Source organism: Chrysoperla carnea, chromosome 1, assembly GCF_905475395.1.
Source record: "Chrysoperla carnea chromosome 1, inChrCarn1.1, whole genome shotgun sequence".
Lineage (NCBI taxonomy): Eukaryota > Metazoa > Arthropoda > Insecta > Neuroptera > Chrysopidae > Chrysoperla > Chrysoperla carnea.
The window spans coordinates 119,754,072-119,772,689 of NC_058337.1; the positions used below are offsets into that span (position 1 = coordinate 119,754,072).

Sequence of the window (18,618 nt, forward strand, 5' to 3'; positions counted from 1 at the left end):
AGTTTCCCTTACTACTCAATGAGCCCTGAGTTGGGGCAGGTACCCAGGTATGCTCAGTTATAACGCCAAGCACACCCAGTCCGAATCAACGCTCCCTGCAACGCTAATCCGGTTCACACATACCTAATGCGTTCGAATGCTTTGGTCCGGGGGAGCAAGAACTCCTTGCCAATCTGCGGTCCATGCCTACGATTAGCTCCTCTGTCCGCCACCTGAGGACCCGCCTGTTACCAGTGTGCTCTGGTCCCACCGGATTTGTGTCCGGCGGCAGGACTTAAAGTAACAGACCATGATTGTTTTAAGATACCTACTTTTAAAAAAAATTAAAGTAAAACCAACCGTAAGAAATATAAATGATACTTTCATAGTTCGCCGACTTTCATTTTCAGCCTATGTATGTATGTTTTGGTTTTGTGACACTCTAGAGATCAAATACGTCGTAATTTTAATGGTTCTTACGTCAATCGATTTGTCTATTTGATATCTATTCAATCATACCCCACTAAACATAGTTCTTCGACTTATACATAGGACTTCATAAAAATGTATTCGAGCGTACTTTCTACTTCCAGTTTTTATAGAGGTCTAACTGTTGCTTCACGTATACCTCGAAATAATATATAACTTCATGTTCTCTATTCAGATTTCAATGAAGAAAATTTACGCACTTACCAATTAATTTGAGCGACTGTATGGTTGATGTAGCAACGCTTATTGAGTGATACCATAGTGATGCTTATAATAAAATGAAAACACCTTATTCGTTGTGTGCGTAGTCATGGTAGGGACAATAAAATCGATGACAGCGCTTTAAGTGAAAAATTTTGGAGTTAAAGGGGGCTGTTATGACTAATTTGCAATTCTTTACATGTTAATGTTATAGAAATGTCAAATTAAAATTATTGAAAAACACCAATTAATTAAACTTAATGCATTAAAAATTGTGAAAATAAGAAATCAAATTGAACAAATATTATTTTTCAAATGTAAATTATCATAATTATTTATTTAAATTTGTGAGACAAGAATATTAAATTTTAAATGTAAGTCTTAAATGCAATCCATACAATTATATATGCATCCATACAATTCTATAATTAAAGTAGTGTATCGTTACCATGGAAACGAAACTCACGCACGGAGCGAATACATACTGTATCTATAATAATGTCAGAAATAAGTTTTCGTGATATTAATTGAGAAGGATATCAGACAGAGGTTATACAGTAGCAATTTTAAATACGCAAAGACTAAATCAACTTCATACAATTGTAGTCACCGTTTGTAGTGTGTATGAGTAAAGTTAGGATGTTGTATCAACATATACAAATATAAAGGATAAATATATTATGATACGAAATTCTCAAAGAATATCCACCCAAAAGCTGGAAATGGTAAACTTTGCCCGTAAAGAGTATATTATATCGCTAGTTTCCTGCTACAAGCGGGCCGAATTTGAAAAATTCCTCCAAAAAACGCACATAGAATTAGCGTAAAATTAGTAGTATAGAATTTTTAGAAAAAGCCCATCTGTGGTTTAAATATCGCAAGCGATAAAGCAGTAACATATTAGGTTGTTAAACGACTATGTAGTAATTCGATCTGCATAATTTAATGAACTCAGCACCAGAATATGTAAAACAGAATTTAACATTTCATCAAATATGTGTATTGTGAAAAGGTTAAATACAGACCCTTCTATGTCAGAGTCGTTTTCAGATTTATTTCGTTTTCTTGTTTTATGTCAAAATTAGTTTCATTTAGTTCGATTTAATTTTTTTAATGTTTTCATTTGTTTATAGAAAATTTGTAGAGAAATTATTTAAAATCCATCGAATCATTAGTTCTTTAGCTTTTATACAACCTCATAAATGGTTTCATAGTTTTGGATCGATTCTTTGACGAATGACCTGAACATTTTAAAAATCGCTGGACGAAGTTTATCAAAAATAAATGTATATTATACAAATACACTTCCAATAACTTACTAACTCTTTATTGCTTATAAGCATTATGACCAGAGAACTATATGGTATAAATAAAATACATACTAAAGATTTATAAAGTAAAATAAAATATTATTAAGGTAACTTGTTTTATTTGTAAAAAATAAAAAAACGATTTCAAATTGTTTTTAATTATTTTTGCCATATTTGTAATTGAACTCTCTTTACAAATTATTATTTAATGTCTGATATATATATTTTAAATATATTGGTTTTTATTTATTTATTACTTCCATAGTCAATTTAACAATAAAATTAATACATGCTACGTATAATTATCAAATTTTGGTCATGCGATTTATTTGGACATATATGAGATTTATTAGGATTTACCGTAACATGTCCAACGTCATGTGTACGAGATTTTGTAAAGTGATGTAGCTTTTAATCCTGTTTTTAAATCATTAAGATTTTAACGACCAAAAAACATACAAAATTTACAAATCTTAAAAATTCAATTTTAATATTTCATGTCACAAATTTAGCTACTCCGCGATAAAAAGAATTCATGGATATAATTGATAAAAAACACAAAAACATCTTAAGTTAAAGAGTTGACCCTCATACAGGGTGACTCATTTTAATCTACTATGGCTAATAGCTAGTTTTTAACCGACTTCAAACAAAAAAGGAGTAGGTTATCAATTCGACTGTATTTTTTTTTTTTTTTTTTTAATATTTGTTACCTCAGAACTTTCGACTGGGTGAATTTTGATAATTCTTTATCTATTTGAAAGCCAGTGCTTCCCGTGTGGTCCCATTTCATTTTGGTCCAGTTCTGATAACGGTATCCATGACAAAATCATAAAAGTCTTAAATTCGCATTAAGTATGCACGACAAGAGGACGAATAACTCAATATCACGCCAACCGATTTCGATGATTCTTTTTTTAGTGATAAATTAGTTATTTTTTTACTTTTTAGTGCATTTTAATTTGTTTTGGAAGAGTTTTTCTTTTGAAGTCGGTTTTCTTTTTGTTAAAAGTTGTTTTATGTAGTTAATCAATCAAAAAATAACTCCAACAAAAGTTGCAAATTTTGATTGGGGGATATGATATACTGACATCAGAATGAATCTAGTTCGCCGGGTTGCTTTAATCAGTCAATTTATTCCCTCAAAGGTCAGAGATAAAATAACACTTAAAATTAGAAAGTTAAAAATTTAATTTAGATCCTCAAAGGAAATTCAATTTAATTCCTCAAAGATCAGAGATAGAATAACACTTTAAATTAGAAAGTTATTAATAAACTAAAATTTTTATTCAATAAATTTGTTCGAAAATCGTTAGCTTTCGGAGGAAATTATGTCATTATTGCATTTAATCGAAAGAAAACACGCTAGCTACAGAAAAATGCTGTTACCAAAAGTTTTATGCCTGCGTTCGCCTGTGTTCATGATTTTGAACTGAAATTCTAGCTCCAAGATCATTTGACCTTGTTCTTCAAATGAAAATTTACCGGACTTCAAAGCTATTGACACCGACGAATGACCTTTATTGCCCTTGATAACTTTTGTCTTAAAAATTCTTCTAAAACTAGCGTATTTGCTTTCGTAGATGAAATGCAATAATGACATATTTTTAAGTCGCCATTTTTTCCGAAAGCTACCGTTTTTCGAAAAAATGTTTTTAATAAAAAACCGTTTTTTAATGAGAACCAACATTCTAATTTGTGTTATTCTATGTCTTGCCTTTTAGGATCAAAAAGTGACTATTAAAGCAACCCGGAGAACTAGATCTAATCTGATGTCAGAACATGATATCCCCCATCAAAGTCAGCAACTTCTGCAAGAAATATTGACAACCCTTCAACTGTCGGTACAGATTATGGGTAGCATTTTCTTTTAATTTAATATAATTTTTATAGAAGTAATATATGTCGTAGATAGATTGCATAATCATCTATTTTACTCAATAGTCAATCGTTTTACAGAACAGTTCTGTTATGCAAAACAGCTAAAAGACGCATAACGATTTTTCAAAATTACTTAACACGCAAAATTACATAAACGTTTCGGTCGTTGCGTACTTTGTACTGCGCATCAGGCTGCCTAAGTGATTGAAAACTTATTTTCTATCACTTTTAACTGATTGAAAAAGACAAAATATTGAAAACAAAAGACAACGACCTAAAGGACTAGACCTTGCCCAGATAAGCGTCTTTTTTCATGCTACCCTCTCCACTCTAGTTTTACGTCCTTAACGGTCTCCACCAAACGCTTATTGTGTTTGAAGATAAGTCACTCTGCGTTACGTCTAAACTTGGGTAGCCGGTTTGTTAAACGTAGTGCAATGGCAATCCATCTGAACATTGTTCAAGCTGCAAACGGAACTATTTTGTAAAACAGTTAACATTTTTATAAAACAACTGATTTTACAATCCATCTGCAACATATATAAATGATATATATAAAACTTTTTATAATTGTCTAATTACATAATCGCTCTTCTTTTTATCATTTGAAAACCGTAACAGATATCCGTATAGTATAAGTAATAAGCAATAAAAAAATAACAAATGGGCATTTAAACTATTATAGTAAAGTAATTTTCCAATATGTAATTTTTTTATTTATTTGCTTAAATAAAATAAAGTCCAGTTTGATGTTGTGTGTGTGTTAAATCTGCTTAAAAAGGTATAATTAGAAAATAGTATTTAATTAATTGGAAATCACTTAATATAGTTTTATAAGCATATAAAAAACGAACTCATGGAATGTTGTATACACAGTATCTACAGTGTTGTGTTTTTATTATTATTTTATTTTTATATTTATTTTTTAATTAAAATAACACACCTTATAAAAAAATAAATGGAGACAAAATTGTCTGATCAATGTTCATATACTAACAAGTAGACACATTAGTATTTAAATAACATTATAGAAGAGATCAGGTAACTTATATCGAGCCGGTGCTTAAATCGTACCGGACGGTTTTCTTATACCTGATGATTTTTATGCGAGATCTGGCGATTCATTCATAGACTACGTAATAAATCGTTCTTCTAAATAAAAAAATTGATCGATTATAGTCCGTATCTCAAAAACTATTCGAGCAGTCAGCAAATGCACCCAATTTTTTTACTTTTTGGGTAAAAATAAGCTTATATACTGAATTTTATTGAAATTGAAGATTAAAAAAAATTCTCGATTTTCTGCAGTTTTTTTAAGCGGTACCACCCCTTTGAAAAAATCGAAAAAATCGCAAAAAAAATTTATGTTTTGGAATTCGATGAAACTTAGTGAATGGGGTAATTTTGATCCAAAAAGTATAAAAATCAGGTTAATTTAATAATTTGACCTATAGAAAGTTACAATGTCAGCAAGTATCATGGGCAAAACTTCATTTTTAAAAAAGTTACAGTTCTCCACCAAATAATTAAAATCCATAAAATGGTGAACAAAAGAGAGGATAAGTGAGGACTATAACGTGACAGTCTTTGTTTTTAAGCAAAAATTGCCCATCAAAGCGGGCGAGTAATTGCTAGTTTATAATAAAACTGTCTAAATTTCTGGTCGGAATAAATTCGGTATAAATTCATTATAAAATTGCTCTTAAAAATGTTTTTCCAAACATTTTTTTTCTAAACTCAAGCGGCCTTCTATCATTTAACAGTTACGAAACCGAATTGACTTTTTAAATAAACTAAGAAAAATGATAATTTATATTAAATTAAATAAATTTATTAATGAAAAATTTTGTTTACATCCATAGCAGACCGCTTACACGCATACGCTATACATAACTATTAAATAATGTAAAAAATCAAATTAAGTGCAGTACTAATCGGCGCATGAAAACAACTATTCCACTCCACTCCAATTTTTTATACGATTCTTCTCCAATTGTCCTGATGATGATATAAATATACATGTTGCCAGGCCGACAAAATTTTGTGAACAATTTTCTTTAGTAAAATTGCGAAAATTATTTGTTATGCCTCGGAAAAAAGACTTTAAGATTATTTGGACAATTTCGAACAAGAGGGTCTCTTACAAAAATTCTCTAAAACTAATAGTTTCAGAGATATTATCTAATGTTCGAAAAAAAGCAAAATTAGCCACTTTCAATCATTTTTACACATTTAATCATCCACTTGAACACACTCAAAAAATTTAATCAAAATCGGTCCATCGGTTTAGGAGGATTTCGATTACAAACACACGCGATGACGGTGACGACGTGCCAAAAGAAGTTTTCATTTCAAAAATTGAGGTTTAATAGTTGTATGCACTCATGCGCCAATTCGTACTATACTAAATGTTATGCAAATATAAAAATTTGTTGGAATATATTCAAAACACGTAGTAGCCACCAGAGAGAATATCACATAAAAATGAGTGCAACAAACAACGCTGTTATTTGTAATATAAATAACGTACAGAGAGCGATGATACCTCCTTCTTCATTCCACTTAAATATTATTACTAATTAAAATTCATTTCACTTAAAACATAAATCAAAAAATATTTATTAGATAATAAAATATAAATTGTGAAATTTTATTTTGATTTATTTATATTAATTGATAAATTAATTGAAAATAATTAATTAAGAAATTATATTTTTATTACATTTTATTTTATAGAGATATCGAATAAAAAAAATAAAAGAAAATTATAAAACAACATGGCTACTAATATAAATTATAATAAACCAGTGATTTTTAAAATTTAATCCAATTTGTAGAGAAAAGAAACAGAGAAACTGTTACAGAGGAGCGCTTAAAAAATGTTCCTTACAAACACCCTGAAAAACTTCTACCAATTAACACGTAGTCCCTGTGGCGCAGCGGATAGCGCGTTGGACTTCTAATCCAAAGGTCGTGGGTTCGATCCCCGCCAGGGATGGCACACTTTTTATTCTTAGAAATTTAAAATATTGAAAATTTTTAATTATTTTCAACAATTTTATTTTTCAATTGATTTGAAATTTATTTTTTCAGTGTATCGAAATCTTTCAAAATCGTATAATAAGGGGTTAAGCCTATTCTATTCCATTTGTCGTCCAACAAGATGGCAGAGAACTTGAATTGTAGAATAGTGTTTAAGCAAAGCCAAAGACAGATTATTCATAAGGCAATGTAGGCACCTGCCTACAGGCGCGTGCGTGGAAGTTTCTAACAAACATAAAATGAATTTTGTGAGTAAGTATTTAAAAAAATTACAGTTCGTTGATTTTGACATTTGTACTGCTGTTCAAATGTATGCAAGTCTAACTCATATAATTTCTGCAGAAAACGAAAATTTTAATAAAAATGTACAACAAGTCTTGGAACTCCCAATAGTCAAAGAATATGAAAAGAATACAAAGAGAATACGGAAGAGATAGCTCACAGCAGATGAATCTGCTTAAGATATTACTTCTTCATTATTTGGTCGAGAAACATTCAGAATGATATTGCCAAAAAAACTCTATCGATTTTAAACCGTAGTGTAAAAACAAAGGTGCCGAAAACCATTAAATTTTGTACACAGACAGGAGTATTGTGAAAGTTTTTTGATCGTTTAAGGAGATATGCATGGATTGAATAATACTAGGGATTTCAATAAAACTTTATAAATAAATTTTTTGATTAACAAATTTTCCAAAAATCACAAAAAATTCCTAGGTCACCGGGTTTTCTATTATTCCTTTATCGTTCAAAGTTGACTGAAAAAATAATGAATCATATAGGTTATCCTTTTTAATTGGATACTTCTATATCAAAAAATCTAGAGAGTGTGATAAAAAACTATCTAAAATATTTAGACAATCTTGCAGTTTTTAATAATACCATAAAAATATAAGGTTGTCGATGATATAAAAAGAAAATTTTAATTCAATTTTGAGTTCATCGAAGATCCATCATTTGATGAACCGAAACGACTATAGTTAGAGTATTGATGATTGAAGAGCAATATCTATATTATCAAATTTATATGCAGCACTTGCACGCAATATATTATATATTTTTTTAGTTGAGTGGTATTGTAAAGCTAAAAATAACTCACTACTTGACTACAGAGCATGTATTTGGTTTATATGTATGTACCGTACAATAAACCAAAACTTTTTTACAATACTGTAGGCTTACAATCACCTTAAGGAATCTCCATGATTGATAGATATTTTTAAGCCATTTTTCCACAAAATTCTCATCGATATAATAAATTGATATCAACAGTGCCGGATCAAGCCCATCGGGGGCCCTAGGCCAATAAAATTTTGGAGCCCCCTTTTTTTGAATAATTGTAAAATTAATCGTTATTTGTGTATTCATAGCATTCGTACAGCCTATTTATATCATTCCAAGGTTATAAACGAAATAAAATGAACAAAATAATTTTTTCTGTTAAATTATAATGTAATTTTTTCTGTTAAATAACTTGAAATTGAAAATTTTTGTTCAAAAATAATCAATCAGATTTTCGTGGGGGCCCCTGCCCGTCGGGGCCCTAGGCCATGGCCTAGTCCGGCCCAATGGGTAATCCAGCACTGGATATCAATATTTAAATTTCTTTCATAAAAATGAACAAAACGAATTTTAAATTAAGACAGTTATTTAACCTCAAACTTGACATGATCCCAAACACACACGTAAGTATTCGAACAAATAAATAATAATATTTAAAAAAAAAAAAGACTATTATTATTGAAAATAATAATAAGGAAATTGATTACTTACAAATATTAATTATAATTATTATTAAAAGTTAATATCCATACAATTAAACATTAAATTAAAATTCAATCAAATGTTGAATATTTAAAAATTAAAAAAAAAAACAATTATTATTTGTTTGAACCGATGATTTTTTGACCTTTTATTCATAAAAAAATTTTAACAGGACAAACACGACGACAAAGTAACTAATAATAATAATAAAATTATTCAAATTTATAATAATTTTCATAATTAAAAAACAATTCGTGAAGTTTTAATTCGGTTCCCATCATCAAGGGCTCAGTATACTTTTGTAAATCTATTTCTTTAAATTCAATACCATCTGAATCGAACAATTTTTATGCAATATAAACCTTTCATTTATACTATAATCTAAATGTTGCTACTATTTAAGGGTTAAATTTAAAAATGTATTTTGACATATGCCATTCTTTTGTTTTGAATAAAATAAAATTTAAATACATGATTGTGAAGAAAAGGGTATTCCACTATTTTTGAAAAAGTACTTCCAAATGTTGATTTTGCTAATAAAAAGCCACCAAAAATTTATTTCGGAAAAATACACACGCTTTCTGGCCAAAAACTTAAATTGAATTTTAAACCTTTTTTAAACTGTCAAAAACGCGGGCATCCAATTTGATGACGTAATATGGGTATCACTATACGAAATAACACAAATAAATTTGACAGATATATTCATAGACATCTGATTATAATAAATATAAGTACTTATTATCTATGTATATATTATACCCAGCTGTTTACACTGAACTAACTGATGATCTATGACTCATACCGCTATGACATCACAGCAGGGCTTACCCACGTTTTAGGTCACGTGATATACAGTTTAAAAATTACGATTTTTAATTTTAATATTTTAAAAGAAAAATGTGCTTTTATGACTCGAAATCAGAATATTTAAGAATATTTTTACATAAATTTTAACTTTTTTCAAATTTCATGATTTATTTTTGACTAACGATAATACCCTATTAGTACATAATTTTGGACTTTTATAGATACTTTTTCCCTTAAAAATATCTAATCTAACTTGTTAGAAACACCTGATTAATTTTTTTTAAGGATTATTTTAAAAAATATTTAAATACAATTTTTGATATGTAGTTCATTTGCTTTTTATCACCTGAATCTATTTTTTTGTGCTCAATAAATGCCAAAAATAGTAAATTAATCTGTTCATACTCAAAATTCGAAAAAAATCTGTGTACTATCTTGATAAAATATTGAACAAAACAGATTTGGATACGAAACCCTAAAAATTTCTTTTAAAATAATTTACATTTAAATTTAATGTATTTAGTTATGGATATTTTTAATTAATTATTTTATGGTGGCAAGCGGAAATGACATTTAAAAATTTATTTTAATTATTTCTGGATAATTTTATTAAGCATAATTTTAATTTCATAAAAAATTTTGTATAAAAAAATTTTTTCACTATCAAACCGTATCACGTTATTATAATGGTAATTTTGTTTCCAATGGAAAATAGTTTTTTTCATCTTCAGAAAAAAGTTCAGAAGTTATTTTGTTTTTACCCAGACGTATGATTTTAAATAGAGCCTTCCCTTTTACTTCAAAAAACATTTTCAAACTACTACGATAATTTTGATTTACTACTTTACTTTACTGTTATTTATACCAATACAAAACTGAAACTGTTTGATAAATGGTGTATGGATTAATCACTCTACCTTCAATTTGAATCAGATTTCAAAAAGAACCGAAATCCATTGCTTTATTAGCCTCTCTCCCCGTAAAATATACCTATAAAAGCCAGATCAAATTTAAAAAATACCTTAAATCATTATATTTCGAACAAAACCTTTTTTTCAGGCTAAAAACCCATCCAAAATCGATGCATAACGATTTTTTACATAAATATTTGATTACTAAAGTCTTTATAAGCACATATCCTGGAACAAAAGGCACATTCAAGAAAAAAGAATAATAAGATAATCGTTGGAAAATACCAAAATCTTAAGATCTTTTTTGGGAGTATTTTACAGATACTTGTAGTCCCGACAACTTTATGGATATAGACAAAGGTCCTTTAATGTAATTTTTGAAATCCCATTATCCAAATAGGCGAAAAACTCGCTAAAACGATTGCTTAAACAGGGCAGGATTTAACCTTAGCACCGTCTCTGGGCTTAAATGAATAAAGTTTCAAAATTTGCTAAGAATTTTCGGAGCAAATTTTTGGCTTTTCTGAAAATTTGCGCCACTTGCCTCGAGTGCTTCTATCTATAAATTCAACGCTGTTCATAAACACGACTTCCTATTTATTCTGAGTCTACCTGCATATTTTATGATAGAAACATTTCGATTGAAATAATAAAATAATAATTTATAACATCAAAAATAAAACACCAGGAAATTAATATAACAGCCCCTGTGATTGTTTTCAACACCTGTGTTGTTAAATATCCTAAATATCACATCCAACGTTATCTGTTTTGTATTATCAATATCAAAAACCTGTACCTCCTAGTGTTCGGGTAGATGCAGGTATATATAATTCTATTTATTTAATTTAATTAAGACAATAATTTATTTAATTTTAAATAAATAAATAAATATTAAATAATATAATAATTCTTTAAACACACTTTTAGATCAGGTAAAAACAGCGCAATTGCTTTTGTATGATTTTGTTTCTTAAAAAAGTTGCAACAAATTCTATATCTTCAGTTCTTAAATCCGATCTAATTGGAATTTGTTTTGAAACCCACTAATTTTGGGTCATTCTTTTCAGCTGTGATGTCATTTTTTCGCTAGCTATCACTTATATGATTAATTCCGGGACCAGGACTGCACATTCTTGAAACCTGTAAGGGCTAGGTGAATTTTGATCACAAATATGAAAAAAATTGGTCCAAATTTAGTAGGATTACATACTTGGTTTATCAAAATTGGATAAAATTTAGATGTGATAGAGCAACCTAAATATTTTAAACCGGCGCTATGTACTCTCGTTACGGCCCTGGAAATTGGTATCAAAAGAAAGATAATTTAATTACGAAATATACCGTCTCTTGCACTATTAAGCAGTTCATGTTATTGCATTCAAAACTGCAGATAAATATCATTTAAGGTAGTACTATCGGTAATAGACTTTGCATTCAGAATTTAATGAAACTTGGCATAGTTGTCCATTATTATATCATAATTAACCAGTTAAATTTTTTTTTCAGAGAACTGAAAATCTGAACGTCCAGTTTTGTGAAATAAAATAAAATCTGTGACTTCCCATAAGCATCAATGTTAAAATATCTTTTTTTCAGTTCTCTGAAGGCCCCTAAAAATTTAACTGGTTAATTATGATATAATAATGGACAACTATGCCAAGTTTCATTAAATTCTGAATGCAAAGTCTATTACCGATAGTACTATACCTTAAGAAAATTTAGTATGTATTTAGTTCTTGAAACGTTTACGCCATTTAAATCCATTCTATAAACAATAATAATTCTTTAAACAATTTATATTAAATACTATTTTTTCAACAACAACAAAAAAAAACAACAAGTTTATTTTAATTTGTGTATGAAAATTTTAATTGTAAGTTTTAAAACGTTACTAACTTATTTATATAAAGTATACACCTGCTTTTAACTTTATACTCATTACGTACGTATATAACTTTTAAAACAATTATCAAACGACGTGAATGACGACGCGTAATAAATGTTTTATTATAAATACATTTAAAAAGTTTAAAAACTGTGAATGTAGGTATTTTGTTCAATTACAAATGTGACTGACACACTCTACTGTTTGCAATTTATAAAAATTTATTTATTTAATGATTATTTATATTATTTATATTATTTGTGTGTTGATATTTTAATTAAAAAGTTAAATTTATTGTAGCTTTTATTTTATAGCTACGTTTTCTTTAATTCTATATATGTAAAATATGTATTATTTTTGTAAAGGTGTTAATATAGTTTTGTAGATTTACCGCCCTTCGATATATTCAAGATCGGGATGAACGACCTTTAATTCTCATTAAAAACTTTGACAACGCTGATATGTAGTCCCTGTGGCGCAGAGGATAGCGCGTTGGACTTCTAATCCAAAGGTCGTGGGTTCGATCCCCGCCAGGGATGATTAACATTTTTTGGTAATTTAATTATATGATGGATTTTTCGCAACTACTGCACAGGCAGAATGATATTGAGAGTAAGTAAATTCTAAAATGTAGCGCCATTTGTGGTTTTTGATTTGAACCCTGCTAGCATTTTTTTCATATTTATGGAGTTTTAAAGTTCTCATTGTTTGAAATTCAGATAGTAAAGCAAACATAAGTTATTTTGGTAAATGTCATTTTATATTTCAAAGGAAAAAAAATAAACTTAAAAGTTTTTCAGGCTCCCAGTAGCTAATTCGCAATACGCATACAATATTTTTAGATTCGAAATAAGGATATTATAAAAACAAAACGGTATAAGATATCAGTACAATTTTTTTTTAAATTTGATATCATGAAATATGGCATTTTTATTTAAAAGTGATTTCATTTTCAAACGCCTCGACCCAATTACGCCTCGTTTCTTCAATCCATACAGAACTGTTGCAGAAATGCTGCATTTACAGAACTCGTTGTAAAAATTCCATATGCTCTTATTCCAATTGTACCATAATCCTACTTGTATCAAAAGTAGCTACTATATTAATGGACACTTCAAAAGAAATTTTCGTTCTTTTCTTGGTTGTAAGCATGTTGCTATGGTTTTTCACAATTTATCTAGGATAGATAAATTGCTTTGAAGATGCAAGCAAAGCCTACTCTAAGCATACATACAACGTTTCTGTAATAGTTATTGCCTATATTATTCAAATAAGAAACTATCTACTGTAGTGACATCCACTGTTTCGAGTGCTAATTATTTATATCTCATATGGTAAAAACTGCTCAAGTTACGTATATATTACATCCACAAAAATTAACTGTTTGCTGTGATTTGTGGTATGGAAGTATAAATGGTCCAAAATTTTTTGAAAATAGCATTGCTGTTACCGCTATAGGACGGGTTAATCAGCACTCGCGTTATGAGCATTATGTTTGTGCATTAAAAAATAAAATTATGTTGAGGTTGTGATTTACAAAGTTAAAGAATATTTAACACGCGAAATATTTGACGCATCCTCAAATCTCTCATCACACGATTAAAGATTATCGAACAGTTGACGTGAGTGCTGACGGGTTAAATGAAATAATTTTAATTAAAAAAAAAACCATGTTGATATCTGATACCGTTTTGTTTTTATTTCAAATTAAAAATGTATAGTTACAATTGCATCACTCTTCACAATAATTTGAAATTCCATTAAAGTAAACGACATTTTTTTCTTTGGATATTACGTACATAATTGATTGTAAGATATGCCAACATTCCTGAATTTAACAAAACACAGTCAAAGTCAATTGTTTTTATTTTTTGTGATTGGACAATTCGACAATTTGATTTTTTTCTTTCAACTTGCATTACTATTACATTGCATTGCATTGGTATATAGTTTAATAAAATATTATAATTGAAATAATCACCACCTTCTTTCTTGAAAGAACAATTGTCGTTTATCCGTTTCATTTCTAGATCCTGCCTGGTGTAGTCAGAGTCGTTTAACGAATAATAATAGTGTGAGTTTTAGTTATTCATGACTTATTTTATATGTAAGAATGTTGTGAGATAAATTCTATTTAAACATACTTAAACTATGTTTTAAAAGAATTCTTTCACTTGTCTTATTTTTGTAAAATAATTCTATGGTTGATGTACATTCGGATTCAGAAAAATGCGAATCCTAGAAGCTGCGTAATCTAGAGAAATTAAAATTCTAATGAAATTCTTAAGACTGTTCTATGCACATTTTTAATTGGCGAGAAACATTTTTTGATTGCCGTTAAACTTTTTTTCAGAATCGTTGGTGGAAACAAAAGTTCTAAAGAAAAGCATTTTTCAACTGAATTTCAAGCACTGTGATTATACCCTTTAATCTATCAATTTTAACTTTGGGTATGTTGTAGGTATTCACATTCTACCTGCCCTGGGTACTTTTATTTTTCGAAAAGCTGCACAGCTTAACCAAGTCCTATGGGGGTATAGAGCCCCAGTAGGGGACATATGTAGACCAAAATTTTTGCTCATTTTGGCTTAATATTGTCTTCTAGTAGATATTTCTGTTCGCTGAATATGAATCCAATATCAGATTATACGGATTTTGTCACGTATTCCGAAAATCGTGGCATCAATCATTTTTGGTCAAGAATTTCACCTTTTTTGAATTGTAAGGAATTTGGACAAGAATCCCTCAGACAATATTTTTTGGGACACATAAATATTAAATATTGATGTTGGAAATACAAAATTACACAATTTTTAGTCATTTACACAATTATATCAAGGTATTTGTAGTTTCTAGAGACGATGTTATGAAAAAAACTTAAAATTTTTAGTTACTGGTAAAAATGGCATGATTTTCGGAAGACCTGACAGAATCCATGCAATCTGACATCCATTTCGTTTGGACAATAAATAGTTAGTTTGACGTTTTTGTACCAATCAAAAGTGGCACGATTTACTGACAGAATCCGTGTTAATATGACATCGGATTCATATTCAGCGACCAAAAATACCTACAAGATGACAATATAAAACCAAAATAATCATTTCAAGAAATTTTTTGTCAAGATTTCCTCCCCTATGATTAGGTTACGTTGGCTGAATGTTCCTTGGGGCTCTATAAACACGTTCCAAAAAGTTATTAAAATCGGTGCTGTTTTCCAACTATTCCAATGCATCCCGGCTTATTACTGTGCTATAAATAAAAACTTTTGAAAAGCTTATAATAATAAATTATTAAATTATTGCCTTTTGATACTTTACAGGGATATCGCGTCGATCGGCTGCTATTTTTCTGAACAGAACTAGAACTTTACATACAGCTGCAGCGTTATTTCATTGCACATAAGTGTACCTACATATTTTTTATAAAGTGATATTGAAAAGAGAAGATTCTGATTTTTTTTTAAAAACACCTACAAAATGTTAATGATCATTTGAAAAACTGGTATTATTATTTTATATATTTTATTTTTTTATTAAATAAAACCACATTTTAATAGTTCGTTAGGAAATATTTTATTTTCTTCATATACATACACAAGAAATATATTTGTCACAAAATCAGATTCTTTTCAATAATATTCAAATTTATATGAAGTTCAATATCACATATTCAGGAAATGTTAACTTCATTAATTTACTTACAATAGGGAATATCGACTATTTAATTTTTCTTTACCTTATAGCCCCGTAGACTATATTTATTCGGATAGCGCTGGTACATCTGGTACCACTCAAAAACTATTAGCTGTAGAATGTTAAAGTTTTAGATTTAACGTTAATTGGAAACGTTATTGAAAGCCTTACAGAAAGCCAGAAAAATATTTTATAATCGATTTTAATTTTAATTTGACTTTTTGTCATCTCTTTTACGGCATTTTCATATTTTGTTAATGAATCATCAATCAATATTCATTATTAGAGTTTTAGGTATAATATCGATCTGTTCAATCTAATATATAGATCACTTGTGATAGGTTTATTTTTCAGGATAAATTAAAAAGCGAGCATCGTTGGTTCAGTGGTGGAATGCTCGCCTGCCACGCGGGCGGCCCGGGTTCGATTCCCGGACAATGCAGAATATTTTTATTTAAATACTTAAATCTTTGGTGGTAATAAATATACTTTTTGTTGAAAGAAAAACAAAATTTCTGTCAATTACATACAAATCGTTAGGATCTTTTCCAAACTACGCCTAATGATTCTGTCTGCCAAAGACAAACAAGTATTTACAAAATATACTATATTTTTGACGAGAAAATCAATATATCTATTAGGTCAGCGCACCTCTCGCCCCAATTTCACCTTACGAACCTTCGATATTTTCCGAACCGAACAAAATCAATTCCACTTGATAATATATGTTGTAAAAAATTTTCCTACAACTTTGACCATTCGGAATTCCTAGAAAAATAGGAAAACTCTCCAAAGAAAGAAGGAATTTTCAACTGCCTATAATCCTAAGGCAGAATTTGTAAAATATAATTATGGAGGAAGAGCTAGGTGAATTCATTTTTGTTACAAATAGATCTTTAGAAGAAGTTGAACTTCACTCATACATATTTTTATTAAACATAGACAAGAACTGTTACGATGGAACAAAGTAAAATGCTTACATCGAGTTAAAAAAGCTTCACAATCAAAACCGAGCGCATTTGCACCAAATGACCTTATGTCACTCAGCCTTTATATCTTTGAAAGTATCTTGAAATAATATTTTACCGTTACAACTTATTTTACGTCACGCACAACTTTTTTTTACGATAAATAGTGGTGACCTTTAAATAATTGCGATTTACCCTTGTATTACTATATATCATTATTCTTCTTATAAATTTGAAGAAGACTTCTTTAAGAACAACAGTAACAACAATATAATATACAACAAAGAATTAAAAAACAAACGATAAAAACCACAAAATGTTCAACTCAAATGTGTGTAAGAACACAGAGTGATTGTAAATGACTGAATCTTTCAGACATGATATTCAGAACTATCAACAAGTTTATTTAATTGCTATTTTTCATTAATTTTAATGTCACTTTGGCTATATTATTTACATGTGAGAAGAACGATAGACTGCGCACCCAACGATATATTTAAGTAAAAATTGTATACCATGTGTGTTTGTACCATCTAGGCATATACATATCTGTAGTATGATAGAATACATCCGTTTAGTAATGCATCTAAGCGAGAGGTGTTATATACATGTGTTGTAAGACCCCAGATACGATACGACAGATGTTCTGTTGTATGCATGCAGAGAGTAGGAGTTTTGTTGCATACATACTAAAAAACTCCCACTCTCCAAGCGGCCTCCAACTAATGTTCAATACATGTATATAATACCTCTTGCTTAGATGCATTACTAAACGGATGTATTCTGTCATACTACAGATATGTATATGCCTAGATGGTACAAACACACATGGTATATGTAAATTACACTGACCGATAGAAAAATATTTGTATTTGTATTACAGCTTCAGTGATGCATGTACGTGACTTATACATATTATGACGACTACAATTATTCCAACTGTTTGAATCGATATATATCTTAGAAACGATAGTTCTTAGGAAAGAAAGTATTGAGTCATTTTTTGTATTTAAAATTATCTATAATTTTTGTCTGAATTAATTTCATGATAAACCTGTCAGAGTAAATTTTTCCCCAGGTATCGGAAAAATAAAGACTTTTTAGACTTCAACAATCCTATCAACTTTGAGCTGATGCGAATTTTTGTCCCTTCGGATGTTTAATTTGAGTGGATGGTGTCTATTTTTAAACAACGACAATGTCAAGTTTTATCCTCAGCGTTCCTTACCAAAGGTTGGAAGTATTATCCTTCAAGTGTAATTATCCGTTTTTTATCAAATCTATATTAAATTTAAATGAATTTTCTTGAATATCACAATAACGTTTTTTCGATATTCCCTTTTCCAGCAGAAATCATAAAATCAGCTTTAAGGTAAATTCTTCGTTTCTAATTTCCACTACGAATCCTTTCATTCTTTCCAAATCACTTTATACACACCTAGAACAAACATATTATTATAAGTTGAACCTGTCTTTATACATAGCTGTCCAGACTAATTAGATTATAAATCAATTGCTTTCTCAATACATTTACAAACATTAGACTACTATTTAGTCGAAAAAAGTAAGCCGGAAAAAAATGTAAAATGTTGAAAACCTGCTCGAGAGTAACGATTTCAAAATTTCTTTTTTATGTGTTCTTCATCACCACTTCATTTGAAAATTGATGGAGTATCACGC

At 29.1% G+C, this 18,618-nt stretch overlaps 2 non-coding genes across 2 annotated transcripts; both read left to right on the top strand.

Moving 5' to 3' along the window:
- The first annotated feature begins 6,785 nt into the window (after positions 1-6,785).
- Trnar-ucu lies at positions 6,786-6,858 on the top strand. Its single transcript has one exon. It is a non-coding gene; the product is annotated as a tRNA-Arg (tRNA).
- A 5,883-nt stretch (positions 6,859-12,741) lies between these two features.
- On the top strand, positions 12,742-12,814 carry Trnar-ucu. Its single transcript has one exon. It is a non-coding gene; the product is annotated as a tRNA-Arg (tRNA).
- The last annotated feature ends 5,804 nt before the right edge of the window (positions 12,815-18,618 follow it).